The sequence below is a fragment of the Heterodontus francisci genome, chromosome 36 (assembly GCF_036365525.1).
Source record: "Heterodontus francisci isolate sHetFra1 chromosome 36, sHetFra1.hap1, whole genome shotgun sequence".
In the NCBI taxonomy this organism is placed as follows: domain Eukaryota; kingdom Metazoa; phylum Chordata; class Chondrichthyes; order Heterodontiformes; family Heterodontidae; genus Heterodontus; species Heterodontus francisci.
The window spans coordinates 33303422-33327504 of NC_090406.1; the positions used below are offsets into that span (position 1 = coordinate 33303422).

Sequence of the window (24083 nt, forward strand, 5' to 3'; positions counted from 1 at the left end):
CCCAATGTCTGACATCCCATCAATTTAACTGCATGGACAGAAAATCATGCAGGTCGGTGATGAATCAACCAGCTCTCCCTGCAAGCTAAAGCCTGGCTACACTACCTGAACCCCACTAGACCCGACTACATGTGTCGGGTCGGGTCTATATTCCGAGTCCAGGAGTCGAGCTCGGGACAGGTCGGGCTGGACAGTGCTGCTTCCGGGAAGTCACGGATCAGGCTTACCCATGATTCCCCACAACTCCATCTGCAGGAATAGCCTGCTGCTGGAACAGATGAAGGATATTCGTGTCGGGTTGGGTCGGGTGTGAAAAATAATTGAAGGACTTGGGCTTGGGCTGGGTTTGGGTTGGCTGTGGTCGGATCGGGCCTGGGTCGAGTTTTAATTTTATACCTGAGCCGGGCTTTACTGCAAGTGCTCCTCTGCACTGGGAGCACCCGACCACAGAGTTAGTTCAATAATCACCTCCGTCTGCAGCTCCGCCATCACCGCACCCTGTCACACTCCCATTGGTCAGTGCCCCCGATTGATGGCACCAGTCTTCCCATCGAGTCCCGCCTCCCTGCGCTCCTATTCAATGAAGGTCAGCACACAGGCAAACCATTCGTGCTTTTGATTGGTGGATTGGTGGGCCAGATACAAACCTATGGCAGGCTGGATTTTGGCCCATGGGCCGTAGGGCCTAGCCTGATGCCCTGATGATCCAGATGCTTTCTAATTACTTTTGTTCCTGGTAATTTCAAATGTCTTGCTCCAAGTTATTAAACATGCATTTTAAAATAACCTAGTGGCTGGTTATTTTAAAACACAAGTTTAAAGGCTTGAAGCAAAACATTTAAAATTACCACGGACCTCAAAATTTTTACAACAGACGCTGGCGTCTCTGTACAGACATGTTGCCAACTCCTGCTTATATATCTTTGAATTCTTGTCCTCTAGATATAAAACCCATTCGCCTTTTTGGTTATTATCTGTGCCTGTCCATGACATTTTAATTATTTATGTACATTGTTACAATCAGGTGAGAAGGGGTCGAAAGGCTCCCTTCTTGACCCTCTCTTTGTTTGACTGCAACAGGGTTTATTTCTTTTAAAAAGTGTTGTGCTTACCAATTCAGTGAGTGTTTTACCATTTATGTGCTATGATCATAAAAGAACCAATTGGACAGATTTTCTTGAGTTTAGACAAGAGGTTAGTTTATTGTATTTAAAACCAAAATATGATGTAAGTAAAATAATAAACTATGTTCCAACTTTCTCTCACACACACACATGCACGCGCATGCGTGCGCGAGATTCACATACACAAATAGAGAGTGGGTTGGCTTAGAGTCTGGAGCAATAAAAAAGATTTTACAGTCTGTGGAGGTTGGTAACTCAGTTGTCTTCTGGCTGACTCGGTGGTCCTGAGGTTTCCGGCTTGTAGATAGGTTGCATGGTTACAACCAGCAGGCAGGGTTTGAACTTGCAAGGTGGTCTGGAGCGAGAGAGAGAGAGGGACCCCACTTGGGTCCTTACTGGCCAGTCTCAGATGCTTGTCTGCTAGCAGAGAGATAGAAACAGCAGCTAGCTTAAAACACCCAGATGGTGAGTCTGTCATATGATGGCCTTCGGTGTATTCTCTCTCTTGCAACTTAATTAGTTCATGTCTAAGAATTCCAATCTCTCTCAGGGTCCCATTGTTCCAGTGATTACCTTTGGAGTGATCCGTCTCCACAATTGTTAATGTTCCAAGGTTGTCTTTAATGTCTTGTTAATGAGGACAAGACAGGTAGTCCATTCAAAATTCCCAGGCCATTGTTCTGGATGGGAACTGACCAGACCTTACATCTTCTCCTCGATACATTGGAATGTAGGGTATTTTGATGTAAATTGCAGTCGCCATTTTAGCTGCTGGCAGTCATAATTTATCAATTCTTTTTTCCTTTTTAAAAGGTTTAATTCAGGTTTCCAACCAATAGCTTAAAAAATCATCATTCAACATAGCACGTGTTCATGACAACATGGAACCCTAAACCGCTTTGGACCTCCCAGCCTTTCATCATTTAGAAAATAGTCAGCTCTATCCTTTTTTAGGTTAAAAATAGATGACGTCACACTTGCCTACATAGACTCATGGATTCATAGAGGCATAAGGGCACAGAAGAAGGTCATTCAGCCCATCGAGTCTATGCCAGCTCCTAGTAGGGCAATCCAATCACATGGAAATCCATTTGCCAGGGCTTTGCCCATTCACTTAATCTACTAATATGCTTCCATCTACACTGCTTACAATGCTAACTATATTTGTGTCATTGGCACAATGTACATATGACTTCCTATCCCATCAGGTTTATAATATTGTAAACATCTTTGGGATGCCCCAAAGCACCTCACTGCCAGATAATTGATTTTGAAGTGTAGTCAATGTTGTAATGTAGGTAAATGGAGAAACTAAACTGTGCACAGCAAGTTCCCACAATAAGCAATGAGATAAATGGCCAGTTAGTGTATCTTGTTGTTTATGTTATATATATTGGCCAGAACCAGGTGAACTCTCTGGTGTTCTTTGAGTGGTGCCATTGGATCTTATAGATCCACCTGAACAGGCAGACAGGGCTTAACATTTCATCAAAAGGCAGCACCTGCAACAATGTAATATTCCCTCACTACTGTACTGGAGAGGGTTATGTACTTAAATTAAAGATCATGATTATTGACTGTGTTTCTGTCTGTACCTCTCACCGAATTTTGAAGACCTCCAAACTGTTTGGGAGACGGAAACAGCTTGGTCTGTTGCAGGATAGGAGCAGGAGAGGAGCAGGACAGGAGCAGGAGAGGAGCAGGACAGGAGCAGGACAGGAGCAGGAGAGGATCAGGACAGGAGCAGGACAGGAGCAGGAGAGGAGCAGGAGAGGATCAGGACAGGAGCAGGAGAGGAGCAGGACAGGAGCAGGAGAGGAGCAGGACAGGAGCAGGACAGGAGCAGGAGAGGATCAGGACAGGAGCAGGACAGGACAGGAGCAGGAGAGGAGCAGGAGAGGATCAGGACAGGAGCAGGAGAGGAGCAGGAGAGGAGCAGGACAGGAGCAGGAGAGGAGCAGGACAGGAGCAGGACAGGAGCAGGAGAGGAGCAGGAGAGGAGCAGGAGAGGAGCAGGACAGGAGCAGGAGAGGAGCAGGACAGGAGCAGGAGAGGATCAGGAGAGGAGCAGGAGAGGATCAGGAGAGGATCAGGACAGGAGCAGGATAGGAGCAGGAGAGGATCAGGACAGGAGCAGGACAGGAGCAGGAGAGGAGCAGGAGAGGAGCAGGACAGGAGCAGGAGAGGAGCAGGACAGGAGCAGGACAGGAGCAGGAGAGGAGCAGGAGAGGATCAGGAGAGGAGCAGGAGAGGAGCAGGACAGGAGCAGGAGAGGAGCAGGATAGGATCAGGAGAGGAGCAGGAGAGGAGCAGGAGAGGAGCAGGATAGGATCAGGAGAGGATCAGGAGAGGAGCAGGAGAGGAGTAGGACAGGAGCAGGAGAGGAGCAGGACAGGAGCAGGAGAGGAGCAGGATAGGATCAGGACAGGACCAGGAGAGGAGCAGGACAGGAGCAGGACAGGAGCAGGAGAGGAGCAGGACAGGAGCAGGATAGGATCAGGAGAGGAGCAGGAGAGGAGCAGGACAGGAGCAGGAGAGGAGCAGGAGAGGAGCAGGATAGGATCAGGAGAGGATCAGGAGAGGAGCAGGAGAGGAGTAGGACAGGAGCAGGAGAGGAGCAGGACAGGAGCAGGAGAGGAGCAGGACAGGAGCAGGAGAGGAGCAGGACAGGAGCAGGAGAGGAGCAGGATAGGATCAGGACAGGAGCAGGACAGGAGCAGGAGAGGAGCAGGATAGGAGCAGGAGAGGAGCAGGATAGGATCAGGAGAGGATCAGGAGAGGAGCAGGAGAGGAGCAGGAGAGGAGCAGGAGAGGAGCAGGATAGGATCAGGAGAGGATCAGGAGAGGAGCAGGAGAGGAGCAGGAGAGGAGCAGGATAGGATCAGGAGAGGATCAGGAGAGGAGCAGGAGAGGAGCAGGAGAGGAGCAGGATAGGATCAGGAGAGGATCAGGAGAGGAGCAGGAGAGGAGTAGGACAGGAGCAGGAGAGGAGCAGGACAGGAGCAGGATAGGATCAGGAGAGGATCAGGAGAGGAGCAGGAGAGGAGCAGGAGAGGAGCAGGATAGGATCAGGAGAGGATCAGGAGAGGAGCAGGAGAGGAGCAGGAGAGGAGCAGGATAGGATCAGGAGAGGATCAGGAGAGGAGCAGGAGAGGAGTAGGACAGGAGCAGGAGAGGAGCAGGACAGGAGCAGGAGAGGAGCAGGATAGGATCAGGACAGGAGCAGGAGAGGAGCAGGACAGGAGCAGGATAGGATCAGGAGAGGAGCAGGAGAGGAGCAGGACAGGAGCAGGAGAGGAGCAGGAGAGGAGCAGGATAGGATCAGGAGAGGATCAGGAGAGCAGGAGAGGAGTAGGACAGGAGCAGGAGAGGAGCAGGACAGGAGCAGGAGAGGAGCAGGACAGGAGCAGGAGAGGAGCAGGACAGGAGCAGGAGAGGAGCAGGATAGGATCAGGACAGGAGCAGGACAGGAGCAGGAGAGGAGCAGGATAGGATCAGGAGAGGATCAGGAGAGGAGCAGGAGAGGAGCAGGACAGGAGCAGGACAGGAGCAGGAGAGGAGCAGGATAGGATCAGGAGAGGAGCAGGAGAGGAGTAGGACAGGAGCAGGAGAGGAGCAGGATAGGATCAGGACAGGAGCAGGAGAGGAGCAGGACAGGAGCAGGACAGGAGCAGGAGAGGAGCAGGATAGGATCAGGAGAGGAGCAGGAGAGGAGCAGGAGAGGAGCAGGAGAGGAGCAGGACAGTAGCAGGAGAGGAGCAGGATAGGATCAGGAGAGGAGCAGGAGCGGAGCAGGACAGGAGCAGGAGAGGAGCAGGAGAGGAGCAGGATAGGATCAGGAGAGGATCAGGAGAGGAGCAGGAGAGGAGTAGGACAGGAGCAGGAGAGGAGCAGGACAGGAGCAGGAGAGGAGCAGGATAGGATCAGGACAGGAGCAGGAGAGGAGCAGGACAGGAGCAGGACAGGACCAGGAGAGGAGCAGGACAGGAGCAGGACAGGAGCAGGAGAGGATCAGGAGAGGAGCAGGAGAGGAGTAGGACAGGAGCAGGAGAGGAGCAGGACAGGAGCAGGAGAGGAGCAGGATAGGATCAGGACAGGAGCAGGACAGGAGCAGGAGAGGAGCAGGATAGGATCAGGAGAGGATCAGGAGAGGAGCAGGAGAGGAGTAGGACAGGAGCAGGAGAGGAGCAGGACAGGAGCAGGAGAGGAGCAGGATAGGATCAGGACAGGAGCAGGAGAGGAGCAGGACAGGAGCAGGACAGGACCAGGAGAGGAGCAGGACAGGAGCAGGACAGGAGCAGGAGAGGATCAGGAGAGGAGCAGGAGAGGAGTAGGACAGGAGCAGGAGAGGAGCAGGACAGGAGCAGGAGAGGAGCAGGATAGGATCAGGACAGGAGCAGGACAGGAGCAGGAGAGGAGCAGGATAGGATCAGGAGAGGATCAGGAGAGGAGTAGCTCAGGAGCAGGAGAGGAGCAGGACAGGAGCAGGAGAGGAGCAGGATAGGATCAGGACAGGAGCAGGAGAGGAGCAGGACAGGAGCAGGACAGGAGCAGGAGAGGAGCAGGATAGGATCAGGAGAGGAGCAGGAGAGGAGTAGGACAGGAGCAGGAGAGGAGCAGGACAGGAGCAGGAGAGGAGCAGGATAGGATCAGGACAGGAGCAGGAGAGGAGCAGGACAGGAGCAGGACAGGAGCAGGAGAGGAGCAGGATAGGATCAGGAGAGGAGCAGGAGAGGAGCAGGAGAGGAGCAGGAGAGGAGCAGGACAGTAGCAGGAGAGGAGCAGGATAGGATCAGGAGAGGAGCAGGAGCGGAGCAGGAGAGGAGCAGGAGAGGAGCAGGATAGGATCAGGAGAGGATCAGGAGAGGAGCAGGAGAGGAGCAGGAGAGGAGCAGGAGAGGAGCAGGAGAGGAGCAGGATAGGATCAGGACAGGAGCAGGAGAGGAGCAGGACAGGAGCAGGAGAGGAGCAGGATAGGATCAGGACAGGAGCAGGAGAGGAGCAGGACAGGAGCAGGACAGGAGCAGGAGAGGAGCAGGATAGGATCAGGAGAGGATCAGGAGAGGAGTAGGAGAGGAGCAGGAGAGGAGCAGGATAGGATCAGGAGAGGATCAGGAGAGGAGCAGAGGAGCAGGAGAGGAGCAGGACAGGAGCAGGAGAGGAGCAGGACAGGAGCAGGAGAGGAGCAGGATAGGATCAGGACAGGAGCAGGAGAGGAGCAGGACAGGAGCAGGACAGGAGCAGGAGAGGAGCAGGATAGGATCAGGAGAGGATCAGGAGAGGAGCAGGAGAGGAGCAGGAGAGGAGCAGGACAGGAGCAGGACAGGAGCAGGAGAGGAGCAGGATAGGAGCAGGACAGGAGGAGAGGAGCAGGACAGGAGCAGGAGAGGAGCAGGAGAGGAGCAGGAGAGGAGCAGGACAGGAGCAGGAGAGGAGCAGGAGAGGAGCAGGATAGGATCAGGAGAGGAGCAGGAGAGGAGCAGGACAGGAGCAGGAGAGGAGCAGGAGAGGAGCAGGACAGGAGCAGGAGAGGAGCAGGAGAGGAGCAGGAGAGGAGCAGGATAGGAGCAGGAGAGGATCAGGACAGGAGCAGGACAGGAGCAGGAGAGGAGCAGGAGAGGAGCAGGACAGGAGCAGGAGAGGAGCAGGACAGGAGCAGGAGAGGAGCAGGACAGGAGCAGGACAGGAGCAGGAGAGGAGCAGGAGAGGAGCAGGAGAGGAGCAGGACAGGAGCAGGAGAGGAGCAGGAGAGGTGTAGCAGGAAAGGAGCAGGAGAGGAGCAGGACAGGAGCAGGAGAGGATCAGGAGAGGAGCAGGAGAGGATCAGGAGAGGAGCAGGACAGGAGCAGGATAGGAGCAGGAGAGGATCAGGACAGGAGCAGGACAGGAGCAGGAGAGGAGCAGGAGAGGAGCAGGACAGGAGCAGGAGAGGAGCAGGACAGGAGCAGGAGAGGAGCAGGACAGGAGCAGGGCAGGAGAGGAGCAGGAGAGGAGCAGGAGAGGAGCAGGAAAGGAGCAGGAGAGGAGCAGGACAGGAGCAGGAGAGGAGCAGGAGAGGATCAGGAGAGGAGCAGGAGAGGAGCAGGATAGGAGCAGGTATCATGGTTCGAGTTCTGATTTTTTTTTTGTCATTCAGGGCGATTAATTAAAACTTATGTAGTCTAAGTGGTACAGTGAGTTCGAAATCTTTCACCTTTTGGACCTGGGTTCACGTTCAGTCCAGACAGATGAGGTGTAAGTACAGCTTGGTCTGCTGGCTGTAATGTGAAATGAGTATAGCCAGTCTCAATCCATTTCCCAGTAGGTAGGGACCAACTGCATAAAATGTCCCATGTTGACACTTAACTGGCAATTTTGCTCCGATAGGCACAGATGGCGGGACCCTGAGCAAGAATGTTGAGAAACCAGACCGACTATTAGCTCAGGGGCTCTGAAGGCTCCAGGCTCAGTCCCTAGCCTGAACTGAGTTATCTGATCGACACTGGAGTGGCAGCAGTGCTGCTATAATTTACTCAGTACTTCTGGGCTAAGGAGAGGGAAAAATCCACTCCTGATCGTTCTCCAGTGACGCCCTACAATGGATCTCTGGATGTCAGGCGAGCACATGATATCCATTAAAATAAAAGCAAAATACTGCGGATGCTGGAAATCTGAAACAAAAACAAGAAATGCTGGATTCACTCAGCAGGTCTGGCAGCATCTGTGGAAAGAGAAGCAGAGTTAACGTTTCGGGTCAGTGACCCTTCTTCGGAACATGATATCCATTCCCCGTTCCTCTCTATGGAGTGCTCACACAAGAAGAATTACCAGTTGGATGAGGTACTGGAGAATAATTGATGACCACAACAGTCAGGAGGAGGAGCAGTAAACTGGTAAATGGAAACTGGGTGTAGTCTTTCCATCAGAGTAAATGGAATTGATTGTTATTGTAAGTTGTGGTGTATTTGAGAAACATGAATGAAAGGTGAAAGTTTAAACTGATGAGCAAACAGTTTAAATGCCAAATAAAAGCAGAAAATGATGCAAGTGCTCTGCACCCGTGGAGAAAGAAACAGTTAATGTTTCAACGTTAACTCTTTTATTTTTTTCATGGGATGTGTGCATCGCTGGCAAGAGCCAGCATTTGTTGCCTTTGACAACTGAGTGGCTTGATAGGCTATTTCCGAGGGCTGTTAAGAGTTAACCACATTGCTGTGGGTCTGGAGTCACATGTAGGCCAGACCAGGTAAGGAAGGCAGATTTCCTTCCCTAAAGAACATTAGTGAACCAGATGGGTTTTTATGACAATCAATGAAAGTTTCATGGCACCGTTACTGAGACTAGCTTTCAACGCCAGATTTTTAATAAATAATTGAATTTAGAATTAAATTTAAATTTCACCAGCTACCATGGTGGGATTTGAACCCATATCCCCCATGGCATTAACCTGGACCTCTGGATTACTGGTCCAGTGACATCACCACTATGCCACTGTCTCCCCTGTTTCTCTCACCATGGATGTTGTATGGCCTGCTGAGTATTTCCAACATTTTCTGTTTTTATTTCAGATTTCCAGCACCTTCAGTATTTTGCTTTTATTTTAGTTTAGATTGAATTAACGACAACAGCAACTTGCATTTACATAGCATCTTTAATGTTGTAAAACGTCCCAAAGCCGTTCACAGGAGCATTATCAAACAAAATTGGACAGTGAGCCACATAAGGAGATATTCGGGCAGATGACCAAAAGCTTGGTCAAAGAGGTAAGTTTTAAGGAGTGTCTTAAAGGAGGAAAGTGAGGTAGAGAGGTGGAGAGAATTCCAGAGATTAGGACCTAGGCAACCAAAGGCACAGTATGTAGACAGGCCAACCAGGGGCGATGCCACATTGGATTTGGTACTGGGTAATGAACCCGGCCAGGTGTTAGATTTAGATGTAGGTGAGCACTTTGGTGATAGTGATCACAATTCGGTTAGGTTTACCTTAGCGATGGGCAGGGACAGGTATATACCGCAGGGCAAAAATTATAGCTGGGGGAAAGGAAATTATGATGCGATTAGGCAAGATTTAGGATGCGTAGGATGGGGAAGGAAACTGCAGGGGAAGGGCACAATCGAAATGTGGAGCTTATTCAAGGAGCAGCTACTGCGTGTCCTTGATAAGTATGTACCTGTCAGGCAGGGAGGAAGTTGTCGAGCGAGGGAGCCGTGGTTTACTAAAGAAGTTGAAGCGCTTGTCAAGAGGAAGAAGAAGGCTTATGTTAGGATGAGACGTGAAGGCTTAGTTAGGGCGCTTGAGAGCTACAAGCTAGCCAGGAAGGATCTAAAGGGAGAGCTAAGAAGAGCAAGGAGAGGACACGAGAAGTCATTGGCAGATAGGATCAGGGAAAACCCTAAGGCTTTCGATAGGTATATCAGGAATAAAAGAATGACTAGAGTTAGATTAGGGCCAATCAAGGATAGTAGTGGGAGGTTGTGTGTGGAATCAGAGGAGATAGGGGAAGCGTTAAATGAATATTTTTTGTCAGTATTTATAGTAGAGAAAGAAAATGTTGTCGAGGAGAATACTGAGATTCAGACTACTAGGCTAGATGGGATTGAGGTTCACAAGGAGGAGGTGTTAGCAATTTTGGAAAGTGTGAAAATAGATAAGTCCCCTGGGCCAGATGGGATTTATCCTAGGATTCTCTGGGAAGCCAGGGAGGAGATTGCACAGCCTTTGTCCTTGATCTTTATGTTGTCATTGTCGACAGGAATAGTGCTGGAAGACTGGAGGATAGCAAATGTTGTCCCCTTGTTCAAGAAGGGGAGTAGAGACAGCCCTGGTAATTATAGACCTGTGAGCCTTACTTCAGTTGTGGGTAAAATGTTGGAAAAGGTTATAAGAGACAGGATTTATAATCATCTTGAAAAGAATAAGTTCATTAGCGATAGTCAGCACGGTTTTGTGAAAGGTAGGTCGTGCCTCACAAACCTTATTGAGTTTTTTGAGAAGGTGACCAAACAGGTGGATGAGGGTAAAGCAGTGGATGTGGTGTATATGGATTTCAGTAAGGCGTTTGATAAGGTTCCCCACGGTAGGCTATTGCAGAAAATATGGAAGTATGGGGTTGAAGGTGATTTAGAGCTTTGGATCAGAAATTGGCTAGCTGAAAGAAGACAGAGGGTGGTGGTTGATGGCAAATGTTCATCCTGGAGTTTAGTTACTAGTGGTGTACCGCAAGGATCTGTTTTGGGGCCACTGCTGTTTGTCATTTTTATAAATGACCTGGAAGAGGGTGTAGAAGGGTGGGTTAGTAAATTTGCGGATGACACGAAGGTCGGTGGAGTTGTGGATAGTGCCGAAGGATGTTGTAGGGTACAGAGGGACATAGATAGGCTGCAGAGCTGGGCTGAGAGATGGCAAATGGAGTTTAATGCGGAAAAGTGTGAGGTGATTCACTTTGGAAGGAGTAACAGGAATGCAGAGTACTGGGCTAATGGGAAGATTCTTGGTAGTGTAGATGAACAGAGAGATCTTGGTGTCCAGGTACATAAATCCCTGAAAGTTGCTACCCAGGTTAATAGGGCTGTTAAGAAGGCATCTGGTGTGTTAGCTTTTATTAGTAGGGGGATCGAGTTTCGGAGCCACGAGGTCATGCTGCAGCTGTACAAAACTCTGGTGAGACCGCACCTGGAGTATTGCGTGCAGTTCTGGTCACCGCATTATAGGAAGGATGTGGAAGCTATGGAAAGGGTGCAGAGGAGATTTACTAGGATGTTGCCTGGTATGGAGGGAAGGTCTTACGAGGAAAGGCTGAGGGACTTGAGGTTGTTTTCGTTGGAGAGAAGGAGGAGGAGAGGTGACTTAATAGAGACATATAAGATAATCAGAGGGTTAGATAGGGTGGATAGTGAGAGTCTTTTTCCTCGGATGGTGATGGCAAACACGAGGGGACATAGCTTTAAGTTGAGGGGTGATAGATATAGGACAGATGTTAGAGGTAGTTTCTTTACTCAGAGAGTAGTAGGGGCGTGGAACGCCCTGCCTGCAACAGTAGTAGACTCGCCAACTTTAAGGGCATTTAAGTGGTCATTGGATAGACATATGGATGAAAATGGAATAGTGTAGGTCAGATGGTTTCACAGGTCGGCGCAACATCGAGGGCTGAAGGGCCTGTACTGCGCTGTAATGTTCTAATTCTAAAGCTGTCAATGTGGAGCGATTAAAATCAGGGATGTGCAAGAGGCCAGAATTGGAGGAGCACAGATATATTGGAGGATTGGAGGATTGGAGGAGGTTGCAGAGAGGAAGGGAGGGGCAAGGCCATGGAGGGGTTTAAAAACAAAGATGAGAATTTTAAATTTGAGCTCTTGGTGGAGCAGGAACCAAGGAGGTCAGCGAGCAAAGGGGTGATGGTGAAGGGGGCTTTGTGCGAATTAGCAAACAGGCAGCAGAGTTTTGGATGACCTCAAGTTTATGCAAGGGAATGAATATGCGAGGCCAGCCAGGAATGCATTGAAATAGTCAAGTATAGAGGTAACAAAGGAATGGAGAGTTTCAGCAGCAGATGATCTGAGGCAGTGCCGGAGTCGGGCAAAGTTGTGGAAGACTTAGTGAAGGCGTGGATATATGGCCAGAAGTTCATCTCAGGGTCAAATATGACACCAAGGTTATGAATATTCAGGTTCAGCCTCAGACAGTTGCCATGGAGAGGAATGCAGTTGGTGGTTAGGGAAAGGAGTTTGTGGCAGGGACTAAAAACAATGGCTTCAATCTTCCCAAAATTTAGTTGGAGGAAATTTCTGCTCATCCTGTACTGGATGTTGGACAAACAGTCTGACAATTTAGAGAAAGTGGAGGGGTCAAGGGTGGTGAGATAGAATTGGATGTTGTCGGCCTATTTGTGGAATATGACATTGTGTTTTTGGATGATGTCACCAAGGGGCAGAATGTAGATGAGAAATAGGAGGAGGCCAATTATATCTGCAGTTCCTTTTCCTTCCCATTGGATTAAACACAAGGGATCATTCCTGCTCCTCTCCTCACATCATTCTCTTTCTTCTTTGCTGTCACTTAAATGTGAAGATAAGATCCAAGATCCGTCTAGTTTCACCAGCTCCTGCCGCGTAACCTGGCAACAACCGCAAATGACTTCCTAAGGTCGAATGTGGGAAACACCAATGGGAAAAAAACAGGTGCATTGAATGTGTAAATGCAAATATTCCCATTGATCTGAATCAGTGCTCAGACAAAATGATCTGATTACTGAAGGGCTCCAGGTTACTGACTGTGTCTGTTCTGATGGTGCGGTAATTTTGATTTCCGACGATAATGTAAAACATGTAATATCAGCTCAGCCACTCGTTAAACAGCGCTTCTGAATTTTTGTTTCCATTGAAGTCGATAGAGAAGGAAATGAGGAAAAGTGTTTAACAAGTGGTTGAGCCAATATCATCTGTTTTACACTGCCATCTAAACACAGCTCCTTTCGTATACCCTTGCTAGGTAACTCATTGCAAATAGTCTCTTTAGTGATTCAATCATCGTAATTAGCAGGGGTTTCTGTTTCCTTTTCATCTGTGCCCTTGTCAGTTGTGCTGATTCCTGCTGTACCTCCAGTGGCCACTCAACAGGATATATGTATACTTCACCTTTGATGCAGGCAAATATCCCAATGCATTCTGCAAAGGGATAAAGCTGAACAGGCATCAACCATTGTGGGAGAATTAGAATCACAGAATCATTACAGTGCAAAAGGAGGCCATTTGGCCCATCATGTCTGCACCAGCTCTCGGAAAGAGCAATTCACTTAGTGCCATTCCCCTGTCTTCTCTCTGTAACCCTGCACATTCTACCTTCTCATATAACTGTCTAATTTCCTTTTGAATGCTTCAGTTGAACCTGCCTGCACCACTCTCAGGCAGAGCATTCCAAACCTTAACCACTCGCTGCGGGAAAACGTTTTTCCTCAAACGTTTTTGGGGCGGCACAGTGGCGCAGTGGTTAGCACCGCAGCCTCACAGCTCCAGCAACCCGGGTTCAATTCTGGGTACTGCCTGTGTGGAGTTTGCAAGTTCTCCCTGTGTCTGCGTGGGTTTCCTCCGGGTGCTCCGGTTTCCTCCCACATGCCAAAGACTTGCAGGTTGATAGGTTAATTGGCCTTTATAAATTGCCCCTAGTATAGGTAGGTGGTAGGGAAATATAGGGAGAGGTGGGGATGTGGTAGGAATATGGGATTAGTGTAGGATTAGTATAAATGGGTGGTTGATGGTCGGCACAGACTCGGTGGGCCGAAGGGCCTGTTTCAGTGCTGTATCTCTAAACTAAACTAAACTCATGTCACTTTTGCTTCTATTACCAATTACTTTAAATCTGTGCCCTCTCGTTCTTGATCCTTTCATGAGTGGGAACAGTTTCTCCCTAAGAGGCGATTAAGAGTTTGGTTGAGAAACTGTTTTAAGGGGGGTTTTAAAGAGAGGGGGAGAATTCGTGAATTGGAGATGGAGTTCCAGAGAGTAAGGCCTAGGCAGCTGATGCTAACATGGTGGGATGCAGAGAGGGCGGTGCACAAAACCAAGGGGCAGAGTACCGAAGGGAACAGAGGTGGATATTAGGCTGGAGGAGGTTGCAAATAGGGCAGAGTGATGTTGCGGAGAAATTTGTAGATGAAGATATTGTTCATGCAAGACCCTATTTGACCAAGTGGATCATCATAGTCAAGGCTAATGCTCACTGTCTGGACTCATGGTGAAAGGCCACATGGATGAGGTACCAGAGGGCACCCAATATCCATGGAACCAGAAGCAAAATACTGTGAATGTTGGAAATCTGAAATAAAAACAGAAAATACTGGAAATATTCAGCAGGTCTATCAGCAGATGTAGAGAGAGAAAAAGAGTTAACATTTCAGGCCTGTGACTTTCCATCAAAACTCAGAGTTCTGAAATTGCTGTTATTGCTCTGTCAGTATGCATGTATCATCGTACTGTATTCAGTTGTTAGTGCCATAATACATTGTGTTTACTGCTGTATTTTTGTCTGAATGTTTTACTATGTTAAAGGTGTTATATAAATGTAAGTTGTAACACCCTCTATTAACATGTAGTGCTGTAATACACGATATTACTGTGTTGCAATGTCAGTTTATCTCAGTAGTAGCATCCTTCTGAGTCAGAAAGTTATGGGTTCAAACTCTATTTAAGGATTTAAACACATAATCGAGACTGATGATTCAATGCAGTACCGAAGGAATACTGCAGAATCTGAGGTGCTGCCTTTTGGATAAGATCTTAAACTGAGGCCTCATCTGTCTATCAGGAAGATGTAAAACATCCCATGACAATATTTTTCAAAAATTGCTGTTGGACTTTTTTATGGCTGTAATGCAGTGTGTCACTGCTATAACACAGTGTCAGGGTTGTAACATAGTGTCAGTGCTGTAATGCAGTGTGTCACTGCTATAACACAGTGTCAGGGTTGTAACACAGTGTCAGTGCTGTAATGCAGTGTGTCACTGCTATAATGCAGTGTCAGTGTTGTAACACAGTGTCAGTGTTGTAATGCAGTATGTCAGTGCTGTAATGCAATATGTCAGTGCAGTAACACAGTGTCAGTGCTGTAATGCAATGTGTTAGTGCTGTAGCGCAGTGTGTTACTGCCATAATGCAGTGTGTCAGAGCTGTAATGCTGTGTGTGAGTGCTGTAATGCAGTGTCATTGCTGTAACAAAGTGTGTCAGTGTTATAATGCAGTGTTACTGCTGTAATGAAGTGTGTCTGTGCTGTAATGCAGTGTTTTAGTGTTGTAACACAGTGTGTTACTGCTGTAATGTAGTGTGCCAGAGCTGTAATGCAGTGTGTCAGGGTTCTAATGTAGTGCATTAGTGTTGTAATGCAGTGTGTTACTGCTGTAATGCATTGTGTCAGAGCTGTCTCGCAGTGTATTAGTGCTGTAATGTAGTATGTCAGTGCTGTATCGCAGTATGTCAGTGCTGTAACACAGTGTATTAGTGCTGTCACTCAGTATGTTAGTGCTGTCATACTGTGTTAGTGCTGTCACTCAGTGTGTCAGTGCTGTAACACAGTGTATTAGTGCTGTAACGCAATGTGTCAGTGCTGTAAGTCAGTGTGTCAGTGCAGTAACGCAGTGTGTCAGTGCAGTAACGCAGTGTATTGGTGCTGTCACTGAGTGTGTTAGTGTTGTAATACTGTGTTAGTGCTGTCACTCAGTGTATTCATGCTGTAGTGCAGTGTGTTAGTGCTGTAACTCAGTGTGTTATTGCTGTAACACAGTCTGTTACTGTTGTAATGTAATGTGTTGGTGTTATAATGCAGTGTGTTAGTGCTGTAACACAGTGTGCCAGTGCTGTAACACAGTGTGCCAGTGCTGCAACTCAGTGTGTTAGTGATGCAATGCAGTGTGTTGGTGCTGTAATTCAGTGCGTTAGTGCTGTAACGCAGTATGTCAGTGCTGTAACACAATGTGTCAGTGCTGTAACACAGTGTGCAAGTGCTGTAATTCAGTGTATTGGTGCTGTAATGCATTGTTAGTGCTGTAATGCTGTTTGTCAGTGCTGTAACACAGTGTGTTAGTACTGTAACACAGTGTGTCACTGCTGTAACACAATGTATCAGTGCTGTAACACAGTGTGTTGGTACTGTAATGCAGTATGTCAGTGCTGTAATACAGTGTGCTAGTGCTGTAATGCAGTGTTAGTGCTGTAATGCAGTGTGTCAGTGCTGTAACACAGTGTGTCAGTACTATAACACAGTGTGTTCGTGCTGTAACTCAGTGTGTTAGTGCTGTAACACAATATGTCAGTGCTGTAACACGTGTGCTAGTGCTGTAATTCAGTGTATTGGTGCTAGTGCTGTAATTCAGTGTATTGGTGCTATAATGCAGTGTTAGTGCTGTAATGCAGTGGGTCAGTGCTGTAACACAGTGTGTTAATACTGTAACGCAGTGTGTCAGTGCTGTAAAGCAGTGTGTCAGTGCTGTAACACAATGTGTCAGTGCTGTAACACAGTGTGCGATTGCTGTAATGCAGTGTGCTAGTGCTGTACTGCAGTGTGTCAGTGCTGTAACGCAGTGTGTCAGTGCTGTAAAGCAGTGAGTCAGTGCTGTAACACAGTGTGTTGGTGCTGTTACTCAGTGTGTTAGTGTTGTAATGCAGTGTGTTAGTGCTGTAATGCAGCGTATTCATGCTGTAACGCACTGTGTTAGTGCTGTATTGCAATGTGTCAGTGATGTAACGCAGTGTGTCACTGCTGTAGCTCAGTGTGTTAATGCTGTAACACAGTGTGTTAGTGCTGTAACACAGTGTGTTCGTGCTGTAATGCAGTGTGTCACTGCTGTAGCTCAGTGTGTCAGGACTGTAACACAGTGTGTTAGTGCTGTAACGCAATGTGTCAGTGTTGTAATGCAGTGTATTAGTGCTGTAATGCCGTGTTTTTGTGCTGTATCGCAATGTGTCACTGTTGTAACAGTGTGTCAGTGCTGTAACAGTGTGTTAGTGCTGTAACACAGTGTGTTAGTGCTGTAACGCAATGTGTCAGTGCTGTAATGCAGTGTATTAGTGCTGTAATGCCGTGTGTTCGTGCTGTATCGCAATGTGTTAGTGCTGTAACACAGTGTGTCAGTACTGTAACACAGTGTGTTAATGCTGTAACACAGTGTGTTCGTGCTGTAATGCAGTGTGTCACTGTTGTAGCTCGGTGTGTCAGTACTGTAACACAGTGTGTTCGTGCTGTAACGCAGTGTGTTAGTGCTGTAACGCAATGTGTCAGTGTTGTAATGCAGTGTATTAGTGCTGTAATGCCGTGTTTTCGTGCTGTATCGCAATGTGTCACTGTTGTAACAGAGTGTGTCAGTGCTGTAACACAGTGTGTCAGTGCTGTAACACAGTGTGTTAGTGCTGTAACACAGTGTGTTAGTGCTGTAACGCAATGTGTCAGTGCTGTAATGCAGTGTATTAGTGCTGTAATGCCGTGTGTTCGTGCTGTATCACAATGTGTTAGTGCTGTAACACAGTGTGTTAGTGCTGCAACACAGTGTGTCAGTGCTGCAACACAGTGTGTCAGTGCTGTAACGCAGTGTGTTAGTGCTGTAACACAGTGTATTAGTGCTTCAACGCTGTGTATTATTGCTGTAACACAGTGTGTTAGTGCTGCAACACAGTGTGTCAGTGCTGTAACACAGTGTGTCAGTGCTGTAACACAATGTGTTAGTGCTGCAACACAGTGTGTCAGTGCTGTAACGCAGTGTTAGTGGTGTAATGCAGTGTGTTAGTGCTGTAACGCAGTGTGTTAGTGGTGTAACAGTGTGTCAGTGCTGTAACACAGTGTGTCAGTGCTGTAACACAGCGTGTCAGTTTTGCAACACAGTGTGTCAGTGCTGTAACGCAGTGTGTCAGTGCTGTAACGCAGTGTGTTAGTGGTGTAACGCAGTGTGTTAGTGCTCTTCGTGCTGAGCCAGTAGTTGGAGTGCTGTTTTTCCTCTCAATGCCCTTGGAGTAAGGATGAGAACAGGGATGAGGATCAGTCACTCCTGACCACTATCCAATGGCCCCTGCTGGAAAGAGCTTGTGTCTGGATTTTCAGTGAGGTTAGGATTTGACTCAACTGCAATGGACACCATAATTGGATCACTAAATGCAACAGAGATAAGCCTGGGACCTTCTCGGTCTCTGTAAGATGCTAGCTGTGGCTCAGTGGTAACGTTCTCACCTCTGAGTCAGAAGGTCGTTAGTGCACCTGCCAGTCCAGAGACTTCAGCACATATTCCAGGTTGGCATTTCTGTACAATACTGTGGGAGTGCTGCACTGGCTGAGGTGCTGTCTTTCAGCTGAGACGTTAAACCAAGGACCCGTCTACCCTCTCATGGCACTATTTCTAAGCAGAGCAGGGGTCTCCTCGCCAGTGTCCTGGCCAATATTTATTTCACAACCAACATCACTATAGTACAAGTCATTATGCCATTGCTGTTTTTGAGACCTTGCTGTGCTCAAACTATCTGCCATGTTTCCTGCAGTACCACGGTGTCAACACTTCAAAAAGTACTTAACTGGCTATAAAACACTTTGGGATGTGCTGAGCTTGGGAAAGGCACTCCCTTAATGTAAGTTTCTTTGTGACTGAGTCCCACATCAGGCAATTTATCCACTGAGTATTTGGAGAGCCAGGAACACTAAATGAATCATAATAAAGGTCTAAAAACCCCTTTAAACTGATTGTAAGATGCTGTGGTATGTCTTGTGTCACCTTATCCTTCCCCAAACTTCTAAAACATAAATACATTAAAGTGCAAAATTACATAGTTTTCTACATTTACAAATCTAATTCATGAAATAATACCATTAACTGGCAGAATTTCATTCAATGCTTGAATTTAAACCAGCAAATTATATGAATAATGCTAATCCTCTTTAAAAAGTTCACAGAAGCTTTCAAATTGCTGTGAAACTGAGTTTCTAAACAGGGTAGTCAAGCAGAAACCTTTGTGCAGTTAGACTTGTTCAACAGGTATAGCAGCATAACTAAATGGTTGGTAATTCAAGAGAATGGATCTTATGCCAATAGCTCTCAGTCACTGGTTTTGCTGCCACCATTGTTACAATCTCATAGACCAGAATTTACTGTCAGATCAACGTTTAACTTGACTGCAGACTTCAAAGTCTATGGCAGACAACTGGTTTAGCCATTCATCACCAGATCTGGCTCGACCCCATACGGCACTATGGGGTCCTGCTCTCAAATAGCAAAACCACTCATTATTTCAGGATCATTCTGGAATGCAAAGATAACTCTGGCTTCTTTTCTCTACTGCAAACCATCTTCTTAAAACCTTCTGTGCTGTCTCCTCCACCCTTACCTTCAATAACAAGAGTGAGGAGCTCATGACATTCTTTGTCACTAAGATCAAAGCTCAGCTACCCCTCTGCCCTTTCCCACCTTTCCCCTAGCTCACTGGGCTTAACTTGCACTAGAGTTGCCCCCTGCCCTATCATCTTTTTCTAGTTTCTCTTCTATCTTCCCACATATCCTCCTTGAACCCATCTTGTCCTTCAGACCCACCTCCTACTCCCTTGACCCTCATTTCCAATTAATACTGACCACCCAACTTCCCCTCCTGACCCCCATGTTAGCTGATATTGTAAATGGTTCTATCTCCTCAGATATTGTCACTCTCCTTCAAATTTGCTGCCATCAACCCCTCTCCTCAAAAATCCAACCCATGACCACTCCTTGTAAACCAACACCTTATCTCTGACCTCCCTTTCCTCTCCAAAGACCTTGAATATACTGTTGTCTCCCAAATCTGTGCCCATCTTGCCCGGAACTCCATGTTTGAAACCTTCCAATCAGGTTTCCACCCATGCCAAGAATAGAAACGACTCTTATCAAAGTCATAAATGACATCCAATGTGACTGTAACATTAGTACACTAACCCTCCTTGTCCTTCTTTACCTGCCTTCAGCCTTTGACATGATTGTGCATGCAATCCTCCTACATCATCCAGCTGAGTGGAACTGCCCTCGTTTGGTTCTGTTCTTATCTATCCAGTCATAGCCAGAGAATCATCTGCAATGGCTTCTCTTTCCTCTCCTGCACCATTACCTCTAGTGCTCCCAAGGATCTACCTTTGGCCTCCTCCTGTTTCTCATCTACATCTGGCCCTCAGAGACATCATCCAAAAACACGTCAGTTTCCACGTGTACACAGATGAAAACCTGTTCTACCTCATCACCATCTCTCTCAACCCCTCCACTGTTTCTAAATTATCAGACTGCTTTTCTGACATCCAGTCCTGGATGGAGCAGAAATTTCCTCCAATTATTGGGAAGACCGATGCCATTATCTTCAGTCCCTGACACAAACTCCATCCCCTAGCCTTTGATTTCATCCCTCTCCCTGGAAAATGACTGAGGCTGACCCAAACTGTTTGCAACCTTGGTGTCATATCTGACCCCGGGATGAGCTTCCGACCACATATCTGCACCATCACTAAGATCACCTAATTGCATCTCCCTAACATCGTTTGACACCGTCCTTGCCTCAGCTTCGTTGCTGTTCAAACCCTCATCCATGCCTTTGTTACCTGTAGGTTTGCCTATTCCAATGCACTCCTGGCTGGTCTCCCATCTTCCATCCTCCATAAACTTGAGGTCATCCAAACTGTGCTGCCTGTGTCCTAACTCGCACCAAGTCCTGTTCATCCATCATCCCTGTTCTCGCTGACTTGCATTGGTTCCCAGTTAGGCAACACCTCAATTTTAAATCTCAACCTTGTTCTCAAATCCCTCCATGACCTTGCTCTTCCCTATCTCTGTAAACATCTCCAGCCATGCAATCCTGTGAGATATCTGCACTCCTCCAATTCTAGCCTCATGTTCATCCTCGAGTTTAATTGCTCCACCATTGGTAGCCATGCCTCCAGCTGTCAAGGCTGTAAGCTCTGGAATTCCCTCCCTGAAGTAAAGCCTGGCAATCCGATCCGAATCCGACTACACCCAACTATATGTTTCGGGTTCAGGTGGGGTCAGGTCTATATTCTGTGTCCAGCATTCGGGCTCGAGTCGGGTCAGGCTGGACTGTACTGGCTCCGTGTTTTATAAATAAATGCATTTTTTCTGTTTCAATAACATGTTTGATATTATTAAATTCATTGTAATATTCGGGTCGGGTCAGGCATGAAAGAAAATTAAAGGACTTGGGCTCCAGTCGGCTTCGGTTTGGCTGTGGTTGGGTTGGGCCCAGGTCGGGTTTTAATTTTATACCCGAGCAGGCCCTTACCCTGAACCTCTCTGCCTCTCGACCTCTCTCTTAAGACTTTCCTTGAAACCTACCTCTTTGACTAAGCTTTTGGTCACCTACCCTAATAACTCCTTATGTGGCTTGCATGTAACCTTCAATGAGTTAAAGATCTTACTCTGAAATTTAATCCATTATTTCGTGCCACTTGATTTTTGATACCACCGCAATACCAACAGTTGAATGTTTGACAGATGGTTCACTGAATTTATCCAATGAATAACTAAACCATATAGATTAAGATGATCCCAGGTTGAAACCCTGGTCTGTGATGAGTTACATGATTTTACTCAAGATAATGCCCAGTGAGCCACAAAGGTTCAGCATCTTTGGACATTGGGGGAAGGGGAATTCATGAAATATCCATTGATTCCCGCTGAAAAGTTTGTGTATGCAGATGTTGGGCGAGGTGCCATGTCCCCATCCCCCACACATTGTTGACTAACCTGCCAACAGATATTGTCCAGGCTCACCAAGAAGGAGTGAGGCACTGCAGGATAAATGGTACCCTGGCATCTTCAAGAGCTGGGGAGAGAGAAACTGGATGGGGAAGTTGTATGTGTGAATTGGGGTATGTGTTTTGAACAGCAGGATTCATACAAACACTGTGAACAGGGTATTATATTCTACCCTATAAAGTCATGAACTAAAAATAAGACCCAGATCATTGTGAATCCAACCTTTTGTTACATCAGAACCATTCACTATCCAGTACATATGAGGCATATCAGACATGACATTGAGGCATTGACACTGGGCTTGTTCAATGCATGGCTCCCAAAACACTATTAAGAAATGTACATTTAACCCAGTATATTTTAATGTAAGATACACTGCTTGTGTGACACTTACATGTATCTCTTCAAATTGCTCCTGCCATTGACAGACCTATAGCCTGTAGTATTTCAACCCATTATACATCTCTAAATGATCTATTCAGATTCCACTCAGCGACAGTCTATTTGACCAAAAACTAGGCTCTGAAATTAGACAAGGAGTACTTTATAATAAACAAATTGCTTTCACATTAAACTGCCTAAATGAAATGATGCTAAGAGTTTGTATTAAACAGATGGTGCAAGATATTTGAAACAAGAGGTACAAGCTGCTAGAGCTGAAATCCAAAATTCATCTCAAAATCTTTTTTTAAATCATTAAGCTTTCATTGAACAGTGATCACTATTTTGTCCCAAAATGTTGTTTAACTTTTCATACTGATTGCAATGACATTTCACTGTTGAATTTTAATAGATAACAAAACACAACCACAAGACTGTTAAAATAGGATCAGTGTAAAATTTGTTCAGGTATTGCCTAGTTTAAAACTTTGTAAAACTTGGTCACCAAAAAATTTCAACAGAAGTTGCTGCAATAGTTTTGCGATCTTTTTCACATTCTTGCCCAGGTGCTGCTTCCTCTGTAAAGTGATAGTTTTACTTACCAATAAGAAGGCCCTTGCGGATGGAAGTATGGAAATTATGGAAATCCTGCAGTTTGCTGGTCAAATCCTCACCACAGTTAAAACATTTTCTTCATTCTTAGTTTTGTACCACACATCAATCCACTGAAGGGGACTGAAAGAGAACACCCGCCCACTCTTAGGTAAAGGAGTAGGCGGATAACTCTCTCCTCATTACCCAACAGCTAGGTGTCAGGTTTAGAAAGAGCTTAACTCTTTGTGGTGCTGAAGGCAGGCTAACCTCGAGTCCAGGCCTTCTCCCAATCATTTGGATATTTGGTGGATGTCTAGTTAGCTTTGTTATTTAGTTTGATAAGTTTCCTTTCTTCCTGTCTTAGTTTTAGTTTTGCCCTTTTGAAAAGAGAGCCCCCCCTGGGGCAACCTTATTGGTTGCTTTTCAAAAGACATTCATACCACTTTAAAAGTCAACTTGAACTCCCCAGTGGCTCAGTTAGTGTATGTGTGACACTGGAACATGGAGACCAGAAGGTTGAAGATTTAATCCCTGGCCTGACTGAAATTAGCTGATCTCTGCTTGGGTGTGAGTATGAGACTGTACGCTCAGTATCCCTGGGCTAGGGAGGAAAGAAATCAATCAAAATTCCTTATCCTGATCACTCGTGACCTCTTCTGGAAAACATGTGTCTGGTGATAGGTTTGGGTTTGGCTGTGATGTTGTCCATGGTTGAATTTTCTGGTGACTAGCCACACACACAAAGAATGAATGAGAGATGGACAGGAAGGCTGGTGGTCGCCTGCTCTATAAGGAAATGGTAAGGACATTTTCGCTGTAGAACTGAGCCCATTGAGAGCTTTTGGGGGAGTGGGGTCAAATACAAAAATGCTTTTGACAAAGATTGCACTTTGGAAAATCCTTCAACCCACAAAAACTGAACAACAAATTGTGGGCTTAGATTGGTGCAGTGTGTTTGGTTGCAGCAGCTGATGGTTTGTGCCAGTCACAGTATTAAGTTGTTTACCTTGATCTTTCTTCTGGGATCACAAGAATTTGCAACCAAACTGCATAATAATGGAGAATTTAGATTGATTAGCCAGAGCAGGTTATCCAAACTCTAATATATCTGCAGTTAATGTACAAATCCTTCTACACTGCTCAAACATGCTCTTTTAAAATGTATCCAATACTGATATGACCTGAGGCCCTATCCTATTTGGCTCCTGCCAATTCTGTACCCTTACCTCCGACTCCACCCACTCCACATTTCACCCCGATGTGTGCCACCATGGTGCTCTGTTTAACTTTGCATTGCATTTCAAACACTACACCCCTTATTTCCACCTCTGCAACGCATTCCACCTCTGCCTTGTCTCACCCCACTGTCAATGAAATCCTTATCTACGTTTTTGTTACCTCCAGATGGCACATCCTGGAATGGCCTTGGTGCCTCCTGAGCTCCACCTGCCATAAACTCAAATCATCAGATAAACTCAGATTCTCCCTCACCCATACCTATCCCAGAGTAAATCCTAGTTACCTATTGTCCTACACTTACCAACTTTCACTGGCTTTTCATCTCACAACATATTCAATTCAAAATTGCTCTCTTCATTCACAAATCCCTGCATAAACTCTCCGCACCCTACCTCTACAGTCTCACTTTACCTCCACAACCGTGTCCAACCCTACTTTCAAGGCCTCACCCCATCCTACATCACTACACCATTGGTGGTAAAGACTTCAGCCTCGACCCTATTCTCTGAAACTTCCT

The 24083-nt window shown here is 46.7% G+C and overlaps 2 protein-coding genes across 2 annotated transcripts in view; one reads left to right on the plus strand and one right to left on the minus strand.

The window, feature by feature from the left end:
- Nucleotides 1-22449, minus strand: part of LOC137351733 (tight junction protein ZO-3-like) — a 112978-nt gene extending 90529 nt beyond the window's left edge. Inside the window, exon 1 of the mRNA XM_068016482.1 lies at nucleotides 22336-22449. The gene's annotated coding sequence lies outside the window, so the exon portion shown is untranslated. The remainder of the gene's footprint in view (nucleotides 1-22335) is intronic.
- LOC137351735 (phosphatidylinositol 4-phosphate 5-kinase type-1 gamma-like) overlaps nucleotides 1-24083 on the plus strand; it is a 214556-nt gene that overhangs the window by 12017 nt on the left and 178456 nt on the right. The window lies entirely within an intron of this gene.